The sequence below is a fragment of the Artemia sp. Qi Xiang Cuo genome, chromosome 15 (assembly GCF_049724085.1).
Source record: "Artemia sp. Qi Xiang Cuo chromosome 15, ASM4972408v1, whole genome shotgun sequence".
NCBI lineage: Eukaryota > Metazoa > Arthropoda > Branchiopoda > Anostraca > Artemiidae > Artemia > Artemia sp. Qi Xiang Cuo.
Window position 1 is genome coordinate 17,493,361 of NC_142808.1, and position 9,834 is coordinate 17,503,194.

A 9,834-nucleotide genomic window follows, 5' to 3' on the forward strand; every position below is an offset into this window, starting at 1 on the left:
TTTAAGATAGGGCGAGTGAGAATTACCGGTACTATTTGAAAAACGAACAGAAATTATGCCATATATGAAGGATTGCCCCCTCCTCAATACCTTACTCTCTTACGAAAGAGTTTGAATGTTTACTAAAATTGAAACACAGTTTCAATGTTTTAATTTTTCATGTGCAGTGAGCAAAATCTAACCTTCATTAGTTGAAAAACGTTAAGAAATTAAATAAAAAAAGAAGTTTTTTAACTGAAATTAAGGAGCAACATTAAAACTTAAAAAAAAAACAGAAATTATTCTGTATATGAAAGGTTCTGTCACCTCCTCAACGCCTCGCTCTTTACTCTATAGTTTGACTCTTTTTCTCAACTAAACTTTTTAAAACAATAAAAAACTTGTTACATGCATACATTTAAACGGTTTTTACCTTGTATGTAGTTTTTTATGCTCGTTCAAACGGTGAGATCGAGAAAAGAATTTCATACACACCTCACATTTAAACGGTCTTTCACCCGTATGAACTCTTTGGTGCACAATCAAACTGCCCTTTTCAGAAAAGCATTTGTTACATACGTTACATTTAAACGGTTTGTTACCAGAGTGTATTCCCTTGTGTATATACAAACCGCTTGAAGTAGAAAAGCCTTTGTTACATACAACACATTTATACGGTCTTTCACCCGTATGCACTCTTTGATGCCCGTTCAAATGGTGGGATCGAGAAAAACACTTGTTACATACGTTACATTTAAACAGTTTGTAACCGGTATGCAATCTTGCGTGCACATTCAAACTGTTTGAATTAGAAAAGCATTTGTTGCACACGGCACATTTAAACGGTTTTTTCACCCGTATGTGTTATCTGGTGTGTAATCAAATTGCAGTATTCAGAAAAACATTTGTTACACACATCACATTTGAACGGTTTTTCACCTGTGTGTGTTCTCTGGTGTTTGATCAAATTGCTTTATTCAGAAAAACATTTGTTACATACATCAGATTTGTACGGTTTTTCACCTGTATGTGTTCTCTGATGTGTGATCAAATGACTGGTTTCAGAAAAGTCTTTATTACATACGTTACATTTGAATCGTTTTTCACCTGTATGCGTTCTCTGGTGTTGGATCAAATTGTTGTAATCAGAAAAATATTTGTTACATACGTCACATTTAAACGGTTTTTCACCAGTATGCGCTCTCTGATGCCCAATCAAATTGCTTGAATGAGAAAAGCGCTTCTGGCCTACATCACACTTATTTAGTTTTTTCCTCGTATTTGTTCTTGGATGTCTTTCTAATTTTCTGCGGTTTTTACTGTGCAAGTGACTATTAGAAAACATTTCCTGATTGTCTAAGCTTTTCGCTTCTGATTCATATGAACTTGAGAAACCGCTAGTGGAAGGAACCTGTGAAACCACTAGCAATGCATTTTCCTGCAGGTCTAGTTTAGACAGGTTTGGTGAAAAATGACCTTTCATAAGTAGATGTTGTCTCATATCACCAATACATTCACACAAGCAAATGGGGCATCGTCCTGTTTCTCCCATTTGGTGTTCCATAAAATGTGGAACAAACTCTCTATAGTCACGAACTACTGCAGGGCAGACATCGCACTCTATCGGGAAAAGTTTTTCACAGCCAGTGTCAAAATGAAGATCTAGAATCAAAAATGATTTCTCTATTTTCCCACAGGAGTCACAACGCCAGATCCCAGCAGTTAATTCTTCTATAGTCTTCTCTCTCAGCCTTTTCACGACAACGATTAGTTTTGGGCCTAAGAGTTCCGGCTGAATTATACCATCAGAATTGTTCAGAGTAGAACTCATTATCTCTAAAGTAAGAGACAAATAAATTAAGGCTAGCATAACAATTATAAATAAAAAGTGAGCGTTTCAGAAGTAATGCATGTTTAGAGTCTAGATTGTCTCCCCAATCTTTTTAAGTTTTTAAGCTATCAGATATAATGCGGATCAAGTTCGATCCTAAACTAAATTAGAAGGAGGGAAATGCTTCTAACTAGCTTCAGTTCATAAAATTAGAATATTAATTATTTAAACAAATAGTACATAGGCAGTATTTTGTTATGTTTTCAATAGCAATTACATATTGACATTATGACCCTGTAAAAGCTAAAATGAAAAGAAAAAATCTACAATTTTCTCATTTTTAAATAAACAAAATTGTAAAATACTACTAAAAGTTATAAAAAAAAGAGAAATATATTGAGAATGAGCCAATACGTGAATGAGACTGAAATTTATATTCCCCTCTAAAATAATACTGTATTAAAATTATATTCGATAATAAAATTATTAATTCGTTAAATCAACATAATTTCTTTTCATACATTTGACTCTTAATGATTTTCGGAATCACTTCCAGCTTAAATTCATATTGCAACTTGCCCCATCACTCCAAAAGCTAGTATGTAGTCCTGGGCTACAAATATGCAGTGGACTGGTTTAAAAAAAATATATATAAATACGACAAACGGGTCTATGGCCAGTAAATGAAAACGAAGAAGAAAACAAAAACGAATATTTAGCCCGTATCAAACAAGGCGTCTTCAGCGTAGAAAAAAAAACAAAAAAAAAACAAAAAAATGTACAAAAAACTAAAATAGAATCATCTAAAATTATAATATACAATTGCTTAAAATTTACAATTTGGAGCTACCTTCGTAAAACTACCACACAAAAGTAACTGGATTAAATCCTTTAAAATACCAAATTAACAAGGAGTAAATTATTGCGACATAATTTTATGCAAAGCTTTTGAAGCTGCTGTTCACTTAGGTTTATTATTTGAACAAACCCCTAGGACAATTTGCAAGACTTTATTTTTATTTTTAAATATGAGTTCCTTTTTTTTAAATACTATCATAAATAGGACCAATATTTATATTCCCAGCATCACTATTAATTGATAAACCTGCAAAAATATATTTTTTAATTTCTAATGCTTCAAGAGCCCATTGCGTGAAACCCATTGGAAATGGCTGTTGGCTCCTCGAACTGCACAAAATGGTCCGAATAAAAAAAATGTATGTTCTGCTAAAGCTGAAGTGAAACTGTCCAGAGGTCTTGTAAATTTTAGAGCACGATCTATTCAATTCCAGTGCTCAATCAATCGTTCTGTAAGTTACTGGTTTGTTTGGTCAATGAAAAATTTCCCACAAGAGCAAGCGATGCCGTAAATTCCACTTGATCAAATAGTCCGTTTTAGATGTTTGTTAGAATTTAGATAACTAATTAATCGTCTGGTTCATTCGAGACAAGTTGAAATATTATGTTTGAGTAAAGTTCGTTTGATTTTTTGATAGGGAATCGAATTGTAACGCATTTGAAAATACCTACAGTCGGATGTATTATCCAAAATTTAAGAACTGTCGCTGTAACTACCTTTTTCAAGATTAATCTGCCTTTCCTGTATTATTTCATTTGAAGATTTTAAAGGATATCCATTATAAAATAAAATATATCTCGGATACAATATTTCGCCATTAATATACTCCGGGAAACAAATTCTATAAACTCTATCAACCAGTGATATGACTGTTCCTTTTTTTTTACTGAAATTGGGTGAGATGAACGATAATTTAAATACATGTCATTATGAGTTGGTTTTCTATAAATTGAAAAAAGTAAACCATTATCACTCTTTATTAATAAAATATCTAAAGAGGGGAGCCTATCTTGTTTTTCTAACTCTAGAGTAAATTTAATATTTTTGTCAAACCTGTTTCAATGGTCAAGGAACAAATTTAAGGAATCCAATCCATGCTCCCAAAAGCATAAAAAATCATCACTCAACCTACCTCAGAAACTAGGAGACAGACGAAAACACTGAACGGTTTTGTTGGTTTTATCAAATTTGACAAATCTTATTTCTTATGAACAGCTGGTCATAAAATGCTGTTCAGAAATTTCGCAATCTGGAAATGTAAGTGTGACTGAAATATTTGGATATGGATGATGAGTCTTCGTTGAGCTCCGTGTATCTATCTCACCCTGGTCCCTTTCCACCGGGGACTGCGCGTTGATGAACTTTCCACAGTATATTGAAAAATTGAATTCTTCATACGCCCCTTTAAAGCCCAAATTAAGGTACAATAATTTACACTCAAACCAGACTCTATCAAGCCCAGAAATTTTGCGAGTTTAAAATTTCCAAGCAGATAAAATTTCGTATTTAAACTACGTCCTATTCCAACGCACAATACCATTCCGTCATTAAGCTGCATCAGTAAGCTACAAATGGCGCAGGTATTGCGTGTAATACAATAAATAATAATAATACTCGTCAATACATTAATGTCAATTTTTTTTTTGGAGCCGATTAAAATAAATATCTATAAAAGCAAAAATAGTAAGAAGTTAATATGGCCTTGTAAAAAGAGAAAGTTTTACATTTATGGGTTAGTATATGAATCCAAAACGCAAGGAATAGGACGTAATCAGTTGTCACTAGGCGTTTCAATTGCAAATAAAAGAATTTGAAGTTTTGATTTAAATATTGGAAGTAAAAAATTAAAGGATTTCTCGAGCTGACCAATCATCCCTACTAACTTCTATGACTAAGCTACAACCGATTTGACCAATCTAGCAACAGTACATTTATTATTGTAAAAAGCTCAAAGTCTTATTTTCTTTGTTGAAGATTTTTTTTATGTTTACAATGAATAAAATTCTAGTTACCAATGGTTTCTTGTTTGAAAGTGATCCCATTTCTGTCATATTTGCAGATGTAAAGTGTTTACTCATATCCATTTTTTAATACTGTAAAACAAGGAAATATTATATTTAAATCAAAGAGTTTAGGAAGTAAAAGAACCTTTCCTATCTGGGGAATCAATTTGAGTAAACGTGGCGAAACAGAAAGTATAGTACATTATTTTAACTTTGCCATTAAATAGGCTATCCAATTTCCTTGATGATAAGGTTTTTACGGCGGTATATTTTAATAAATATTAAAGTAGAAGACAATAGGAAGTGTAATCCCTGTTTTTTGTTGTTTTTTTTACATTTTTATATAAGGAACAAGGATGCATTAAATAAAAAAAATAATCTGCTCAAAGTAAAGAACGTAGTTGAAGCTTAAAGCGAGCAACAGTTTTTATGTTACTCAACGATCTTTTGTCCAAATTATTGTGGGGGGAAGTGATCGACTGCCCCCCCCCCTCAAAGACACCACGGGCAAACACCATCACTTCTGAATAAAAAAAAAATCAGGATAGTAGATAGGGAAGATCTCCACTACTTGAAAGAAATCATTCTATTTGTGGTAATTTTTATTAGTTTCAGCTTTGACTCGATGATTCATTTTAGTTCAAGATCGTTTTAGGATACTTCCATTCAATTTCTACTACTAACAACTCACTACAGTAACAAGCCACCTGAGGCAAATACAGCTAAGAACGCCCCTGCTCAATCCCAATGTATTCACAACTTTCCTCTTAACAACTTCCCAGGAAGTTCCAAATTCCTTTAAATATTTTCTTACAACCTCCCCATTCGAGGAAAAATGGGATTACTTTTCGTTTTGGCCCTACACAGCAGACTGACAAAGCCAGCCGTTGGCAGCCTGTCATCCTTCATTCACAAAACCTGTTCTAGCAATCTCAAGCTTTCATTCACTATTGCCCTGGAAAGCAGGGCTAAACCACATTTTTAGTTCAGCTAGTTGCTTGAAATGCAGTCAGTAAGACGATACATGACTTTGCCTTAATTTGGCAATTTTATTATCTTTGAGATACTTCTGGTTTAGGAAACCAATATCAAGGAGGCACACTTGTGCCTCTATAAAGAGGCGACCCACCACAATGTTAAGCGATTTCAGGTCCTAGAGGTCGCAGAGAGACGGCGGTAATCGCATTTTGTAGCCCAAGCTCAAACTAAGAAACGTGCAAAATTTCATCCTCCTCCGACTTTATCTTCATGGGGTAAACTGGGCCGGAAGTTTCGACCCTCCCACCACAGCCCCCTTTAACGTTGTCCGATTGGGCTGAGATTTAGAGGTTCAGCTTTCCTAGGGCCCGGGAGCTTATCCTCTAAATTTCAGCTCAATCCGATCACTCCTTCCCTGTTTTCAAAAAACCAAATATAGCCACTTAAAATTCATCACTTCTTTTTTTTTTCTTATCCACGCCTACAGGCCACAGTTGGAAACTGATCCGGGTGAAAGATGACTCAGTCAAAGCAAAAATTGACATTAGAGGGTGTTTTCTTACTGTCAGACTGAAAAAATTATCCCCAGACTGTTCATTTATGGCACAAATCGCGTTACTCTAAGAGCCTGCTATAATTGGGATAGCTCGGACCAATATAGATTCGTGTTCCTATAAGAGCCCGCAAAATAGATTACCCTTACTAAAAAACAATTACAATTGTGTCTCTTTAGTCCAGCGGTCAAGACTCCTGACTGTCAGGCGGAAAACCCGGGTTCGATTCACCGTCAGAGGAAATTTTTTATATACTGAATTAAAAATTTTGAAATAGAAACTCAGTTTCTTTTTTAAATAACTCCTGACACGATCAGCTACGCTAAAGTACGATCAGCCTCGCTCTTTACGCTAAAGTTTTTATTGTTTAAAAAAAAGAGTTGTGAGAAAGTCAAACTTTAGCGTAAAGAGCGAGGCGTTGAGGAGGGCACAGCCTCTTTCATATACGGAATAATTTCTGTTCGTTTTAAGATTTAATGTCGCTCCTTACTTTCAGTTTGAAAAACTTTTTTTTTATTTAAAGGCTGCGAAAATGGGGGTTTGGGGGCGGCAGCCCCCCAACTGTGCCTCCTAATCCCTGTACGTTTTAAGGTTCGACCTTGTAACTCAGCCTCTTTAACTCTTTAGAAAACGTAGTTTTTTTCAAATTATCTTATAAAGATCATAGCAAAAGCGGTAGGCTGTAATGATAATTGTAATATTTCATTCAGTTGTATTTGTGACATTAAAAAAATCTTTTAAATTAGTTTCTTCTGTTTGTGGAAGCAAGAAGATATAAAAAACTTGCATTCCCTTATTATTCTATTATTCCCTTATTATTATTATTATTCTGTTGACGGTGCGACTAAAAAAGGGAAATGTTAGACCCACATTGACATGTCTGAGGATTTGCTCCTATTCCACTTAAGAGAATTTCTTTACTGCGATTCATATTCATATTTCTTTTTACTTTCCTGTGAAAGAGACTTGAAAATTATAATATGAAACAGCCTATTTTGTAAACCAAATTATAACTGTATATTCAAAACGTACCTTCATTACGGCTATCCCTTTCCTGGGAGTCAGAGGGGGATGCAGAAAAACCTTGCGAAATTCCAAGAGGTAGTTGATGTTCCAGCGTTAATTCCAAATTGGATGAACCGGTTTCACTTGTCAAGGTACCTTCAACTTCTGCAACAAAATACAAATTAAAAGATATCTAAAACAATCAAATACGAGGAATATACTGCTATTGAAAGTCATATGACCCTTATTCATATGACAAATTAACTAACCCAAATAAATGACCGACATTCGGAGTCTTCAGATCAGAGGCAACGCTATAGCATAGCAAAGGAGCCATACGGCTCCAATGTTTTATCAATTTTTTTCCAGAGGCACTTCATATGTATGGAGTCGAAGTCTAATTTCCAATCAAATGAGCCTCTCTGAAGTTTATACGAGCAGTCCTTCTATAAGAACCATTTATGCCCCCAAGGCATAACTTACAACTCCTGCCCCCGGGCCCTGGGGCGTTGTGTCGACCCCGGAGTTTTGTTATATGATCTTTGAATTAATTTTAACAAAATGGCTTCCTAAAAATTTCTATCAGATGTTTTAGGGGAAAAAAGAGCTTGGGGGGGGGGGGCTAGTGACCCTCCGATCACTTTTGACTCTTAAAAAGCGCACTAGAACTCTCAATGTCCCAACGAATAAGCCCCCTTTGACTCCTTCTATTACATACGAAAATTAATTATATTACAAATATTGTCTTTTTTACTTAATATTGAAAATAAACATTACAATTACAGTAAAATTTTGAACTGATGTGCTTTCAGCAATTAATATCATTATATATCAAATATTCAGTTTAATTTATTAGTTCTTTCTAAGATTGTTAAAGAGATGAATATGGTTTCACAACAAACAACAGTGTGGATACTGCCCCCTTAATTAACTATAAAGACCTAAAACCTACTGCGTCATTGGTGCTTCACAGAAAACAAATTATATTACCAAGACTTTTTTTCCAAGTTATTACATCATTGAAAATGAAAATTTCATTGAAATGAAATCTTGAATTGATAGATCTTCCAACAATTAATATAATTATACATCAAATATTAAATTTGATTTTGTTTATATTTTCCAATACTGTTCAAGACGCATATAGTTTTCAGTAAAGCACCAATGACGCATTAAGTTTTAGACTTTTACTGTAAGAGAAGGAGGCGATACTCGAACTCTTGTTTGTAGTGATTTTTGTTCGTTTCAATCTTGATTTGGATATTCAATTTAAGTTTCACTCTTTTTAAGATTCATTTATATTATTATCTATTGTATATTTGTTTGCATTGACTGTTTATTTAATTTCTGTTCGTTTGGGTTTCATATAGCAAAATATTTTTTTTCGTTTTAAGCTTGATTGGCATATTCAATTGAAGCATTACTCGCTTTAATATTTATTTATTCATTTATATTATTACTTGTTGTATGTTTTTTTGCTATGATTGTTGATTTAATTTCTATTCGTTTTGGGTTTCATTTCTTCTTTAATAGTAATTTCTTGTCATGTTGAGGTTAAATTTTAAAAGGTATTTTTATCTGCTGATCTTAAGTTTAAAATGACAATTACTTTTCTGTGAAAAACTTCTATTTCGGTAAGTTTTTTTTTAATTAATTCACAATAAAACTAAATCGATGGTTGCATATAATATATATTTATTACATCTGAGAATTTTCCTTTAATCCAAGACCAATAAATTCTTGTAAATGCTGATCAATAATTCTTGATGAGCTGATCAAAGTATAACAGATCGAGTTTTCTTTTCTTACACAAATTAGTTAATGCAAACCACAATATAAAGTTTCGAGGGGTTGTCAACTTTAGCATTAGGGTACACATTAGGAGACGCTTCTGGCTCAACAACGGATAGCTCTGTTGTACTAACTATATTCAATGAGATTATAAAGTAAAACTTGAACTATTTAATGAGATATATCTTTCAAAACGGTTTAAGGTGTTAGAAACTTAATTTTTACTAAATAATTGTAAGAAACAATGCTTATTAAGTATAAAACAATTGAAACAAATATCAACACAATTAAGGAAAAGAAATGAGATTCAACAATTGCACAGAACACATTTGTGTCGAGGAATGGTTTGCAACTTTTTTTGGTCTGTTTTTGTATTTTGGATTCCTGGTTTGCCATATTAGGCTAAGACAAATACAGTGTCAACATTTTATTTTGTTTCCAATATCCTTAAGGTGAAGAAAAATATGTCTCCGGTTGGTGATGCACTGATTACAAATGAAAATATATCATTTCAGTTTTAAACCACTTCAGCAAATTAAAATTCTATAGTGAAACTTTCTGGGAGGCAGTTCTAACCATAACGCCCAATTTTCTGTTGGCTTCAAAATTTATAAATAACCATCTTGAAATCAAAATAATAAATAGATTTAAATCTTAATTTAGAAAAAATATAAACACTGCAGTTGTTATCTATAATTTCTAGCTTTAAAAAAATTAATATTTACTATTTTGAAAATCTTCCAACTAGACAGCAAACCCAGTTTAGTAAACACCAGGAGCGTTGCTCCGGCATTTTTATTGGGGGTGGGGGCAAGAGGGAGTCCACATACGGAT

The 9,834-nt window shown here is 33.4% G+C and overlaps 1 pseudogene across 1 annotated transcript; it reads right to left on the minus strand.

The window, feature by feature from the left end:
- Window positions 1-201: 201 nt before the first annotated feature.
- LOC148943400 (uncharacterized) lies at window positions 202-7,565 on the minus strand (annotated as a pseudogene). Its single transcript, XR_016142943.1, has 2 exons — window positions 7,237-7,565; window positions 202-1,813 (listed from the first exon to the last, which is right to left on the minus strand). The product of XR_016142943.1 is annotated as an uncharacterized LOC148943400 (transcript).
- Between the last annotated feature and the right edge of the window lie 2,269 nt (window positions 7,566-9,834).